The following is a 16,185-nucleotide window of genomic DNA, read 5'->3' on the forward strand; positions in this document are numbered from 1 at the left end:
GGCCCAGCGTTGTCCGGGTTTGGCTGGGGTAGGCCGTCATTGTAATTAAGAATTTGTTAACTGACTTGCCAAGTTAAATAAAGGTTATATAAAATAAATAAAAACAAGTCAAGGTAAGCTTTGGGTTTTATACATTAATTGCCACTGGTTCCCGCCAGGGTAACTGCTAAACTGCTTTCTGACTGTACACTGTATTGTATGATTAGTAGCGGGTTTACTAAAGTGTTAGTTCCAGTAGCTATATTGACGATGACATGACAACGATGTAGGCTGTGTGTAGCGGTGTCACAGGTTATTTCGCATGATCACAGACAGCTGATGTGTTGTGCACTGAAGTCCACAAGCGAAGGGGAAAGGTGATAGGCGGAGAGCGTGTAGATTGTTGTGAGAAAGAATTATAAATACAACTAGTAAAGTGATCATGCTGTTTGTATGTGACTGCTGTGAAAGTGAACTGTGTTTGCGTGTGGTCAGGGGTGTATTCATTCTGCCAATTCTGTTGAAAAACGTTAATTAAACAGAAGCAAAAACGGGGATAAACATACCTGAATTTGTCCAACAGAAACTCTCATTTGCAACTGTTGGACTAATGACTACACCCTAGATCAGGTAGATGCAGGCGAGAGTGTGCAAGGCGGTATTGAATGTGTCACTGTCTGTCACCTTGATCACTCAAAATTCTCTCGACCTGTGCACCTACGTTGTAAACTTTCATTCGTAGGCTAGGTTGTAGCAACCTCATGATGTATATAGGGGAAATTAGAGTATCATGTAGTATCCTAAACCTATCGATGTTACATTGAACTGGGTGAATGGAACATGAATGACAGTAACCTAAACCTATCGCTGTTACATTGAACTGGGTGAATGGAACATGAATGACAGTATCCTAAACCTATCGATGTTACATTGAACTGGGTGAATGGAACATGAATGACAGTAACCTAAACCTATCGCTGTTACATTGAACTGGGTGAATGGAACATGAATGACAGTATCCTAAACCTATCGCTGTTACATTGAACTGGGTGAATATGAATGACAGTAACCTAAACCTATCACTGTTACATTGAGCTGGGTGAATATGAATGACAGTAACCTAAACCTATCGCTGTTACATTGAGCTGGGTGAATATGAATGACAGTAACCTAAACCTATCGCTGTTACATTGAACTGGGTGAATGGAACATGAATGACAGTAACCTAAACCTGTCACTGTTACATTGAACTGGGTGAATGGAATATGAATGACAGTAACCTAAACCTATCGCTGTTACATTGAACTGGGTGAATGGAACATGAATGACAGTAACCTAAACCTATCGCTGTTACATTGAACTGGGTGAATGGAACATGAATGACAGTAACCTAAACCTATCGCTGTTACATTGAACTGGGTGAATGGAACATGAATGACAGTAACCTAAACCTATCGCTGTTACATTGAGCTGGGTGAATATGAATGACAGTAACCTAAACCTATCGCTGTTACATTGAAATGGGTGAATGGAACATGAATGACAGTAACCTAAACCTATCGCTGTTACATTGAACTGGGTGAATGGAACATGAATGATAGTATCCTAAACCTATCGCTGTTACATTGAACTGGGTGAATATGAATGACAGTAACCTAAACCTATCGCTGTTACATTGAGCTGGGTGAATATGAATGACAGTAACCTAAACCTATCGCTGTTACATTGAACTGGGTGAATGGAACATGAATGACAGTAACCTAAACCTATCGCTGTTACATTGAACTGGGTGAATATGAATGACAGTAACCTAAACCTATCGCTGTTACATTGAACTGGGTGAATATGAATGACAGTATCCTAAACCTATCGCTGTTACATTGAACTGGGTGAATGGAACATGAATGACAGTAACCTAAACCTATCGCTGTTACATTGAACTGGGTGAATGGAACATGAATGACAGTAACCTAAACCTATCGCTGTTACATTGAACTGGGTGAATGGAACATGAATGACAGTAACCTAAACCTATCGCTGTTACATTGAACTGGGTGAATATGAATGACAGTATCCTAAACCTATCGCTGTTACATTGAACTGGGTGAATGGAACATGAATGACAGTATCCTAAACCTATCGCTGTTACATTGAACTGGGTGAATGGAACATGAATGACAGTAACCTAAACCTATCGCTCTTACATTGAACTGGGTGAATGGAACATGAATGACAGTAACCTAAACCTATCGCTGTTACATTGAACTGGGTGAATGGAACATGAATGACAGTAACCTAAACCTATCGCTGTTACATTGAGCTGGGTGAATATGAATGACAGTAACCTAAACCTATCGCTGTTACATTGAAATGGGTGAATGGAACATGAATGACAGTAACCTAAACCTATCGCTGTTACATTGAACTGGGTGAATGGAACATGAATGATAGTATCCTAAACCTATCGCTGTTACATTGAACTGGGTGAATATGAATGACAGTAACCTAAACCTATCGCTGTTACATTGAGCTGGGTGAATATGAATGACAGTAACCTAAACCTATCGCTGTTACATTGAACTGGGTGAATGGAACATGAATGACAGTAACCTAAACCTATCGCTGTTACATTGAACTGGGTGAATATGAATGACAGTAACCTAAACCTATCGCTGTTACATTGAACTGGGTGAATATGAATGACAGTATCCTAAACCTATCGCTGTTACATTGAACTGGGTGAATATGAATGACAGTAACCTAAACCTATCGCTGTTACATTGAGCTGGGTGAATATGAATGACAGTAACCTAAACCTATCGCTGTTACATTGAACTGGGTGAATGGAACATGAATGACAGTAACCTAAACCTATCGCTGTTACATTGAACTGGGTGAATATGAATGACAGTAACCTAAACCTATCGCTGTTACATTGAACTGGGTGAATATGAATGACAGTATCCTAAACCTATCGCTGTTACATTGAACTGGGTGAATGGAACATGAATGACAGTAACCTAAACCTATCGCTGTTACATTGAACTGGGTGAATGGAACATGAATGACAGTAACCTAAACCTATCGCTGTTACATTGAACTGGGTGAATGGAACATGAATGACAGTAACCTAAACCTATCGCTGTTACATTGAACTGGGTGAATATGAATGACAGTATCCTAAACCTATCGCTGTTACATTGAACTGGGTGAATGGAACATGAATGACAGTATCCTAAACCTATCGCTGTTACATTGAACTGGGTGAATGGAACATGAATGACAGTAACCTAAACCTATCGCTCTTACATTGAACTGGGTGAATGGAACATGAATGACAGTAACCTAAACCTATCGCTGTTACATTGAACTGGGTGAATGGAACATGAATGACAGTAACCTAAACCTATCGCTGTTACATTGAGCTGGGTGAATATGAATGACAGTAACCTAAACCTATCGCTGTTACATTGAAATGGGTGAATGGAACATGAATGACAGTAACCTAAACCTATCGCTGTTACATTGAACTGGGTGAATGGAACATGAATGATAGTATCCTAAACCTATCGCTGTTACATTGAACTGGGTGAATATGAATGACAGTAACCTAAACCTATCGCTGTTACATTGAGCTGGGTGAATATGAATGACAGTAACCTAAACCTATCGCTGTTACATTGAACTGGGTGAATGGAACATGAATGACAGTAACCTAAACCTATCGCTGTTACATTGAACTGGGTGAATATGAATGACAGTAACCTAAACCTATCGCTGTTACATTGAACTGGGTGAATATGAATGACAGTATCCTCAACCTATCGCTGTTACATTGAACTGGGTGAATGGAACATGAATGACAGTAACCTAAACCTATCGCTGTTACATTGAACTGGGTGAATGGAACATGAATGACAGTAACCTAAACCTATCGCTGTTACATTGAACTGGGTGAATATGAATGACAGTATCCTAAACCTATCGCTGTTACATTGAACTGGGTGAATGGAACATGAATGACAGTATCCTAAACCTATCGCTGTTACATTGAACTGGGTGAAGGGAACATGAATGACAGTATCCTAAACCTATCGCTGTTACATTGAACTGGGTGAATGGAACATGAATGACAGTAACCTAAACCTATCGCTGTTACATTGAACTGGGTGAATGGAACATGAATGACAGTAACCTAAACCTATCGCTGTTACATTGAACTGGGTGAATGGAACATGAATTACAGTATCCTAAACCTATCGCTGTTACATTGAACTGGGTGAATATGAATGACAGTCATCCAATATGCTGAAATAGAAATAAGGCCGGGCTCATAAAATGTTGTATCATACTCCCTCATCTGGAACGGCACCGACCGCCTCTGTCTCACATACCTCAGCCTCATTCCATATGCTCTGCCCTTCGACTTCCCCCACTTCCTCCTGAGAGTCAGGCTACTGCCCATCTCAAATCACCCCTATCCCAATCAACACCTGTACCCCTAACCCTTACCCCAACCAACCCTGTACCCCTACCCCAACCAACCCTGTACCCTTAACCCCTACCGCAATCAGCCCCTGTACCCTTAACCCCTACCCCAATCAGCCCCTGTACCCTTAACCCCTAACCCCTACCCCTCTGAACCACTGGATCCCTAACCCCTAACCCCTACCCCTCTAAACCACTGGACCCCTAACCCCTAACCCCTACCCCTCTAAACCACTGGACCCCTAACCCCTACCCCTCTAAACCACTGGACCCTTAACCCCTGCCCCTGTAAACCACTGGACCCCTAACCCCTAAACCCTACCCCTCTAAACCACTGGACCCCTAACCCCTAACCTCTACCCCTCTAAACCACTGTACCCCTAACCTCTACCCCTCTAAACCACTGTACCCCTAACCCCTAACCCCTACCCCTATCCCCTAACCACTGTACCCCTAACCCCTAACCCCTACCCCTCTAAACCACTGTACCCCTAACCCCTACCCCTCTAAACCACTGTACCCCTAACCTCTACCCCTCTAAACCACTGTACCCCTAACCCCTACCCCTATCCCCTAACCACAGTACCCCTAACCCCTACCCCTCTAAACCACTGTACCCCTAACCCCTACCCCTCTAAACCAATGTACCCCTAACCCCTACCCCTCTAAACCACTGTACCCCTAACCTCTACCCCTCTAAACCACTGTACCCCTAACCCCTACCCCCTAACCACTGTACCCCTAACCCCTACCCCTCTAAACCACTGTACCCCTAACCCCTACCCCTCTAAATCACTGTACCCTAACCCCTAACCCCTAACCCTCTAAACCACTGGATCCCTAACCCCTACCCCTCCAAACCACTGGATCCATAACCCAAACCCCCTAACCCTCTAAACCACTGGATCCCTAACCCCTAACCCCTACCCCTCTAAACCACTGGACCCCTAACCCCTACCCCCTACCCCTCTAAACCACTGTACCGCTAACCTCTACCCCTCTAAACCACTGTACCCCTACCCCTATCCCCTAACCACTGTACCCCTAACCCCTACCCCTCTAAACCACTGTACCCCTAACCCCTACCCCTCTAAACCACTGTACCCCTAACCCCTAACCCATACCCCTCTAAACCACTGGATCCCTAACCCCTAACCCCTACCCCTCTAAACCACTGGATCCCTAACCCCTACCCCCTACCCCTCTAAACCACTGGATCCCTAACCCCTAACCCCTACCCCTCTAAACCACTGGACCCCTAACCCCTACCCCTCTAAACCACTGGACCCCTAACCCCTAACCCCTACCCTTCTAAACCACTGGACCCTTAACCCCTACCCCTCTAAACCACTGGACCCTTAACCCCTACCCCTCTAAACCACTGGACCCCTAACCCCCAACCCCTACCCCTCTAAACCACTGGACCCCTAACCCCTAACCCCTACCCCTAACCCCTAACCCCTACCCCTCTAAACCACTGTACCCATATTGTTTACACTCACCCATTCCTTTCAGATATATGTGAAGGGTTGTAAGGAAGTTGGTTCGGTGATGAGTAATCATTCCTGAGACATAAAATAGTCGTTTTCTTCTCTAGCCAATGCCTAGGCTTTAGCTCAGAGAGCTAACAGAGTTTTGTTGCATGTAAACTTCATGGGTCACAGGTTGATTTGGGAGTGTTCAGAGCTGTGACCATTTGTGGTAAGGTCACCTACAGCAGAGAGAAGAACCCATCAGAGCAAACATGTCTGCATGTCTAAGACAGGAGAGGAGACAAAGAGTGAAGAAGAATAGCTTCATTCTTCCAACACACACACAGTCTCTCCACGGTCTGAAGGACCTGGGACATTTAATAGCAGGGAACCCAATGTATTCTGGCCTCTCCTGAGGTCTCAGGGTCTTCTACACAATGCCATCTCACACTATCCTGTCTAACACTATCCTGTCTAACACTATCTCATCTAACACTATCCTGTCTAACACTATCTCATCTAACACTATCCTGTCTAACACTATCCTGTCTAACACTATCTCATCTAACACTATCCTGTCTAACACTATCTCATCTAACACTATCTCATCTAACACTATCTCATCTAACACTATCTCATCTAACACTATCCTGTCTAACACTATCCTGTCTAACACTATCCTGTCTAACACTATCTCATCTAACACTATCTCATCTAACACTATCTCATCTAACACTATCCTGTCTAACACTATCCTGTCTAACACTATCTCATCTAACACCATCTTGTCTAACACTATCCTGTCTAACACTATCTCATCTAACACCATCCTGTCTAACACTATCCTGTCTAACACTATCCTGTCTAACACTATCTCATCTAACACTATCCTGTCTAACACTATCTCATCTAACACTATCCTGTCTAACACTATCTCATCTAACACTATCTCATCTAACACTATCTCATCTAACACTATCTCATCTAACACTATCCTGTCTAACACTATCCTGTCTAACACTATCTCATCTAACACTATCTCATCTAACACCATCCTGTCTAACACTATCCTGTCTAACACTATCTCATCTAACACCATCCTGTCTAACACTATCCTGTCTAACACTATCCTGTCTAACACTATCCTGTCTAACACTATCTCATCTAACACTATCTCATCTAACACTATCTCATCTAACACTATCTCATCTAACACTATCTCATCTAACACTATCTCATCTAACACCATCCTGTCTAACACTATCCTGTCTAACACTATCTCATCTAACACCATCATGTCTAACACTATCCTGTCTAACACTATCCTGTCTAACACTATCCTGTCTAACACTATCCTGTCTAACACTATCTCATCTAACACTATCCTGTCTAACACTATCTCATCTAACACTATCCTGTCTAACACTATCTCATCTAACACTATCTCATCTAACACTATCCTGTCTAACACTATCCTGTCTAACACTATCTCATCTAACACTATCCTGTCTAACACTATCTCATCTAACACTATCTCATCTAACACTATCCTGTCTAACACTATCCTGTCTAACACTATCTCATCTAACAATATCTCATCTAACACCATCCTGTCTAACACTATCCTGTCTAACACTATCTCATCTAACACCATCCTGTCTAACACTATCCTGTCTAACACTATCCTGTCTAACACTATCTCATCTAACACTATCCTGTCTAACACTATCTCATCTAACACTATCTCATCTAACACTATCTCATCTAACACTATCTCATCTAACACTATCCTGTCTAACACTATCTCATCTAACACTATCCTGTCTAACACTATCTCATCTAACACTATCCTGTCTAACACTATCTCATCTAACACTATCTCATCTAACACTATCCTGTCTAACACTATCTCATCTAACACTATCCTGTCTAACACTATCCTGTCTAACACTATCTCATCTAACACTATCTCATCTAACACTATCTCATCTAACACTATCCTGTCTAACACTATCTCATCTAACACTATCCTGTCTAACACCATCCTGTCTAACACAATCCTGTCTAACACTATCTCATCTAACACTATCCTGTCTAACACTATCCTGTCTAACACTATCTCATCGAACACTATCCTGTCTAACACTATCCTGTCTAACACTATCACATCTAACACTATCCTGTCTAACACTATCACATCTAACACCATCCTGTCTAACACTATCCTGTCTAACACTATCTCATCTAACACCATCCTGTCTAACACTATCCTGTCTAACACTATCTCATCTAACACTATCCTGTCTAACACTATCCTGTCTAACACTATCTCATCTAACACTATCCTGTCTAACACTATCCTGTCTAACACTATCCTGTCTAACACTATCCTGTCTAACACTATCCTGTCTAACACTATCTCATCTAACACTATCCTGTCTAACACTATCCTGTCTAACACTATCTCATCTAACACTATCCCATCTAACACTATCCTGTCTAACACTATCTCATCTAACACTATCCTGTCTAACACCATCCTGTCTAACACTATCCTGTCTAACACTATCTCATCTAACACTATCCTGTCTAACACTATCCCATCTAACACTATCCTGTCTAACACTATCCTGTCTAACACTATCCTGTCTAACACTATCCTGTCTAACACTATCCTGTCTAACACTATCCTGTCTAACACTATCTCATCTAACACCATCCTGTCTAACACTATCCTGTCTAACACTATCTCATCTAACACTATCCTGTCTAACACTATCCTGTCTAACACTATCTCATCTAACACTATCCTGTCTAACACTATCTCATCTAACACTATCCTGTCTAACACTATCCTGTCTAACACTATCCTGTCTAACACTATCCTGTCTAACACTATCTCATCTAACACTATCCTGTCTAACACTATCCTGTCTAACACTATCCTGTCTATCACATATAACATTATCCTGTCTAACACGTCTCCCTTTCAACCACAATTGATTTTACTTCCATTCTTGATTTTACTTCCATTCTCTCTGTTGGGGGAAAAGAGTAGCCAACTGAATGGTGAAACACCTGCAACCCTTGCAGCTGTCTGGGCTAGCAGGGCTTGGCTTTGCTCAAAGGAGAAAGTCAAACTGACTGAGTGACAAAAATGCATTGGCATAAATGATAGCTAGCATTGACGTATGTGGTGTATCAGAAGGCCCTTTGTGTGCCTGGCCCCAGATAACCCCAGCTCAAGTGAGGTGAGGATGACAGGGTTCCACTACCCAGCCCAGCTGCAGCGTAGCACCTCTCTCTTGTGGTGACAGGAGAAGGCAACACGAACCGTGTCATAAACAGCATCACTTAACTCCCAGTAGAGCAGGTATATAGACTCTGTGGATTGTAGAGCAGGTATATAGACTTTGTGGATTGTAGAGCAGGTATATAGACTCTGTGGATTGTAGAGCAGGTATATAGACTCTGTGGATTGTAGAGCAGGTATATAGACTCTGTGGATTGTAGAGCAGGTATATAGACTCTGTGGATTGTAGAGCAGGTATATAGACTCTGTGGATTGTAGAGCAGGTATATAGAGTCTCTGTAGATAGTAGAGCAGGTATATAGTCTCTGTAGATAGTAGAGCAGGTATATAGAGTCTCTGTAGATAGTAGAGCAGGTATATAGAGTCTCTGTAGACAGTAGAGCAGGTATGTAGAGTCTCTGTAGATAGTAGAGCAGGTATATAGAGTCTCTGTAGATAGTAGAGCAGGTATATAGTCTCTAGATAGTAGAGCAGGTATATAGTCTTTGTAGATAGTAGAGCAGGTATATAGAGTCTCTGTAGATAGTAGAGCAGGTATGTAGAGTCTCTGTAGATAGTAGAGCAGGTATATAGAGTCTGTGGATTGTAGAGCAGGTATATAGACTCTGTGGATTGTAGAGCAGGTATATAGACTCTGTGGATTGTAGAGCAGGTATATAGACTCTGTGGATTGTAGAGCAGGTATATAGACTCTGTGGATTGTAGAGCAGGTATATAGTCTTTGTAGATAGTAGAGCAGGTATATAGTCTCTGTAGATAGTAGAGCAGGTATATAGAGTCTCTGTAGATAGTAGAGCAGGTATATAGTCTCTGTAGATAGTAGAGCAGGTATATAGAGTCTCTGTAGATAGTAGAGCAGGTATATAGAGTCTCTGTAGATAGTAGAGCAGGTATATAGAGTCTCTGTAGATAGTAGAGCAGGTATATCTCTGTAGATAGTAGAGCTCTGTAGATAGTAGAGCAGGTATATAGAGTCTCTGTAGATAGTAGAGCAGGTATATAGTCTCTGTAGATAGTAGAGCAGGTATATAGTCTCTGTAGATAGTAGAGCAGGTATATAGTCTCTGTAGATAGTAGAGCAGGTATATAGTCTCTGTAGATAGTAGAGCAGGTATATAGAGTCTCTGTAGATAGTAGAGCAGGTATGTAGAGTCTCTGTAGATAGTAGAGCAGATATATAGAGTCTCTGTAGATAGTAGAGCAGGTATATAGAGTCTCTGTAGATAGTAGAGCAGGTATATAGTCTCTGTAGATAGTAGAGCAGGTATATAGTCTCTGTAGATAGTAGAGCAGGTATATAGAACCTCTGTAGATAGTAGAGCAGGTATATAGAGTCTCTGTAGACAGTAGAGCAGGTATGTAGAGTCTCTGTAGATAGTAGAGCAGGTACATAGAGTCTCTGTAGATAGTAGAGCAGGTATGTAGAGTCTCTGTAGATAGTAGAGCAGGTATAGAGTCTCTGTAGATAGTAGAGCAGGTATATAGAGTCTCTGTAGATAGTAGAGCAGGTATAGAGTCTCTGTAGATAGTAGAGCAGGTATATAGAGTCTCTGTAGATAGTAGAGCAGGTATATAGAGTCTCTGTAGATAGTAGAGCAGGTATATAGAGTCTGTGCAGCACAGGGGAGGGTTAGGGTTTTCACAATGGAAATTGTTATCAAACATCCATCTGTAATAGTATTCTGTTATATTCCCTAATAAAATTGACAACATTTGACCATTAAGATATTTTATGTTTTATAAAAATCTGAGACTCCGCAAATGTTGGTCCTCGAGAGCTTTGGACTGTGATTGGTGGTCCCAGGAAAGGAAAAGGAAAACCTTTGATCTTGCTGTTTTTAGATGTGCTCTAAGGCTCTCTGTCTCTTTGTCTTAGGTCAGTACCTCAGTATACCTATCGCCAGGAGTAAATCGCCCCCAGACAGGAGAGGACAGCCCACGGGAGAGGATGACATCAGCAAGAATGTACTATCTCTCTGTCCATTTGTCTGTCTGTCAGAGCTTGTAGGTGGTGTGGACGGCTGCACAGGTGACCTTTGAACTTAACCCTACCTGACTACCTATCTAGTGCCCGAGAGGAGACACGTCGCTCAGAGAAGCTTATGACACGCACAAAAACACACACACGCAACAAGGAACACATACAGAACAACACACACTACAGGGAACACATTCAGAACAACAGACACACTACAGTGAACACATTCAGAACAACACATGCTACAGGGAACACATACAGAACAACAGACACACTACAGGGAACACATACAGAACAACACACACACTACAGGGAACACATACAGAACAACAGACACACTACAGGGAACACATACAGAACAACACACACACTACAGGGAACACATACAGAACAACACACACACTACAGGGAACACATACAGAACAACACACACTACAGGGAACACATACAGAACAACACACACACTACAGGGAACACATACAGAACAACACACACACTACAGGGAACACATACAGAACAACACACACACTACAGGGAACACATTCAGAACAACACATGCTACAGGGAACACATACAGAACAACACACACACTACAGGGAACACATACAGAACAACACACACACTACAGGGAACACATACAGAACAACACACACTACAGGGAACACATTCAGAACAACACACACTACAGGGAACACATTCAGAACAACACATGCTACAGGGAACACATACAGAACAACACACACACTACAGGGAACACATTCAGAACAACACTTGCTACAGGGAACACATACAGAACAACACACAGTACGACTCACTAAGGAGCAGGCTGACTGAGGTGTGAACTGGAAATAGTGAGGGTCACATTCCAGTGGTCGGAAGCAAGCCAAGCCAGGGTGGGATTTTCTCTCTCTCTCTCACACACACACACACACACACACACACACACACACACACACACACACACACACACACACACACACACACACACACACACACACACACACACACACACACACACACACACACACTCCTGTGGCTGGTGGTATGATGTGTTTTGGCACACAAACACACATGTGGACGTGACTTGACAACAGTCATTTCTCAGATGATGTCATCTGCGGCTGTTATCTCAGGCAGATCGCTCGAGAGTGACTTTGAAGTTGGACGTTTATCCCATGACCTAAAGACGTCGGGAAATGCCTTTCCCAACCGGCCACTAGGGGTGGCAGTGGGCGCTATGGGTTCTGGGTTCTATGGGTTCTGGGTTCTATGGGTTCTGGGTTCTATGGGTTCTATGGGTTCTACTAGGGTGGTGTGGACAGGAAAGGGAAGGGGGGGGTACCTAGTCAACTGTCCAACTGAATGCATTCAACTGAAATGTGTCTTCTGCATTTTATTGTTTGAACCCTATCCCAAACCTTAACCCAAACCTTAACCCATACCTTAACCCATACCTTAACCCAAACCTTAACCCATACCTTAACCCATACCTTAACCCATACCTTAACCCAAACCCAAACCTTAACCCAAACCTTAACCCATACCTTAACCCATACCTTAACCCAAACCCAAACCTTAACCCAAACCTTAACCCATACCTTAACCCATACCTTAACCCATACCTTAACCCATACCTTAACCCAAACCTTAACCCATACCTTAACCCATACCTTAACCCATACCTTAACCCAAACCCAAACCTTAACCCAAACCTTAACCCATACCTTAACCCATACCTTAACCCAAACCTTAACCCATACCTTAACCCATACCTTAACCCATACCTTAACCCATACCTTAACCCAAATCTTAACCCATACCTTAACCCATACCTTAACCCAAACCTTAACCCAAACCTTAACCCATACCTTAACCCATACCTTAACCCATACCTTAACCCATACTTTAACCCATACCTTAACCCAAACCCAAACCTTAACCCAAACCTTAACCCATACCTTAACCCATACCTTAACCCATACCTTAACCCAAACCCAAACCTTAACCCAAACCTTAACCCATACCTTAACCCATACCTTAACCCAAACCTTAACCCATACCTTAACCCATACCTTAACCCATACCTTAACCCAAACCCAAACCTTAATCCATACCTTAACCCATACCTTAACCCATACCTTAACCCATACCTTAACCCAAACCCAAACCTTAACCCAAACCTTAACCCATACCTTAACCCATACCTTAACCCATACCTTAACCCAAACCTTAACCCATACCTTAACCCATACCTTAACCCATACCTTAACCCAAACCCAAACCTTAACCCATACCTTAACCCATACCTTAACCCATACCTTAACCCATACCTTAACCCAAACCTTAACCCATACCTTAACCCATACCTTAACCCATACCTTAACCCATACCTTAACCCATACCTTAACCCATACCTTAACCCAAACCCAAACCTTAATCCAAACCTTAACCCATACCTTAACCCATACCTTAACCCATACCTTAACCCAAACCCAAACCTTAACCCATACCTTAACCCATACCTTAACCCATACCTTAACCCATACCTTAACCCATACCTTAAGCCAAACCTTAATCCATACCTTAACCCATACCTTAACCCATACCTTAACCCATACCTTAACCCATACCTTAACCCAAACCTTAACCCAAACCTTAACCCAAACCTTAACCCATACCTTAACCCATACCTTAACCCATACCTTAACCCAAACCTTAACCCATACCTTAACCCATACCTTAACCCATACCTTAACCCAAACCCAAACCTTAACCCAAACCTTAACCCATACCTTAACCCATACCTTAACCCATACCTTAACCCATACCTTAACCCAAACCTTAACCCATACCTTAACCCATACCTTAACCCATACCTTAACCCATACCTTAACCCAAACCTTAACCCATACCTTAACCCATACCTTAACCCAAACCTTAACCCATACCTTAACCCATACCTTAACCCATACCTTAACCCAAACCTTAACCCAAACCCAAACCTTAATCCAAACCTTAACCCATACCTTAACCCATACCTTAACCCAAACCCAAACCTTAACCCATACCTTAACCCATACCTTAACCCATACCTTAACCCATACCTTAACCCATACCTTAAGCCAAACCTTAACCCATACCTTAACCCATACCTTAACCCATACCTTAACCCAAACCCAAACCTTAACCCAAACCTTAACGCATACCTTAACGCATACCTTAACCCATACCTTAACCCATACCTTAACCCATACCTTAACCCAAACCTTAAACCATACCTTAACCCATACCTTAACCCATACCGTAACCCATACCGTAACCCATACCTTAACCCATACCTTAACCCATACCTTAACCCAAACCTTAACCCAAACCTTAACCCATACCGTAACCATTTGGAATGAGTGCCTAAACTTAACTGTTTTAACACTATCCAATGCCTTAATCTTTTTACATTTGAACATTTGGAGCGACGTTTGAAGAAATGGAACGATACTGACCAGAAAGAGTCAACCCAGGGTGTCAAAGACACTTTGAAATTTGATGTTTGGAGAAACGTTGAAATTTGACATTTGGAGAAAAACATGAATGAACGTCTAACTCTGCAGTGAGACTGTGAGAGCTTGTTGGTTATCTAGAAATGTCTGTGGTTCCACCACACAGCATATGAAGTCACATCATATCTCAAACTCACATTATCATTCATTTAAAAAATTCACAGATCTGATAAGGATTACTTGGATAGAAATGTTATGTTATAAATGTACTGCAGTAAAGTTAGCTCAGATTCCTGGGAGCATTTGAGCCTACAGTACACAACATATTCTCCTATTGGAGGATGTTGTCAATCGGTCCAATCAGAAGTGTAAAAATAATAAGACAAACAAGTTAAATAAGACATATTGTCCTTTATGTGATCTAATAAATTGTAATTTATCGTTAAGGATTAGGTCCTTACAGCTAGAAGGATTTGACCTAGTAGGTATAGCCTATATACAAGTTGTTTCATTTTACTCTACAGCTCCCCCAGCCAGCCCCACCTCCACCCCTCCCTCAGCCAGCCCCACCATCCCTCCCTCAGCCAGCCCCACCTCCACCCCTCCCTCAGCCAGCCCCACCATCCCTCCCTCAGCCAGCCCCACCATCCCTCCCTCAGCCAGCCCCACCATCCCTCCCTCAGCCAGCCCCACCATCCCTCCCTCAGCCAGCCCCCCCAGCCCTCCCTCAGCCAGCCCCACCATCCCTCCCTCAGCCAGCCCCACCATCCCTCCCTCAGCCAGCCCCACCTCCACCCCCCCTCAGCCAGCCCCACCTCCATCCGTCCCTCAGCCAGCCCCACCTCCACCCCCTCAGCCAGCCCCACCTCCATCCGTCCCTCAGCCAGCCCCACCTCCACCCCCTCAGCCAGCCCCACCACCATCCCCCCTCAGCCAGCCCCACCATCCCTCCCTCAGCCAGCCCCACCATCCCTCCCTCAGCCAGCCCCACCATCCCTCCCTCAGCCAGCCCCACCATCCCTCCCTCAGCCAGCCCCACCATCCCTCCCTCAGCCAGCCCCACCATCCCTCCCTCAGCCAGCCCCACCATCCCTCCCTCAGCCAGCCCCACCATCCCTCCCTCAGCCAGCCCCACCATCCCTCCCTCAGCCAGCCCCACCATCCCTCCCTCAGCCAGCCCCACCATCCCTCCCTCAGCCAGCCCCACCATCCCTCCCTCAGCCAGCCCCACCATCCCTCCCTCCCTCCCTCTTCAGAGCTGTGAATCAGCGGCACGCCGACACCTCTCAGCCCAGAGCGGGGACTGGACTCCCAGTCATTCAGAGGCCACCCTCATTACCCCTCCACCCTGCACCCAGGTGGCCGCGGATCTAATGCCTTAGCCAGTTCCAAAACCAGCCCTCCCCTTCCCCTCCACTCACACACACACCCCTAGCTCCGGCCCCCACTCACGCCTTT

General features: G+C 43.8%; 1 protein-coding gene across 2 annotated transcripts in view; it reads right to left on the reverse strand.

Annotated features, from left to right (window-relative positions):
* The window catches only part of anos1b (anosmin 1b), a 189,769-nt gene that overhangs the window by 172,823 nt on the left and 761 nt on the right, over window positions 1–16,185 (reverse strand). The window lies entirely within an intron of this gene.

The sequence above is a fragment of the Oncorhynchus masou genome, chromosome 24 (genome assembly GCF_036934945.1).
Source record: "Oncorhynchus masou masou isolate Uvic2021 chromosome 24, UVic_Omas_1.1, whole genome shotgun sequence".
Taxonomy (NCBI): Eukaryota; Metazoa; Chordata; class Actinopteri; order Salmoniformes; family Salmonidae; genus Oncorhynchus; species Oncorhynchus masou.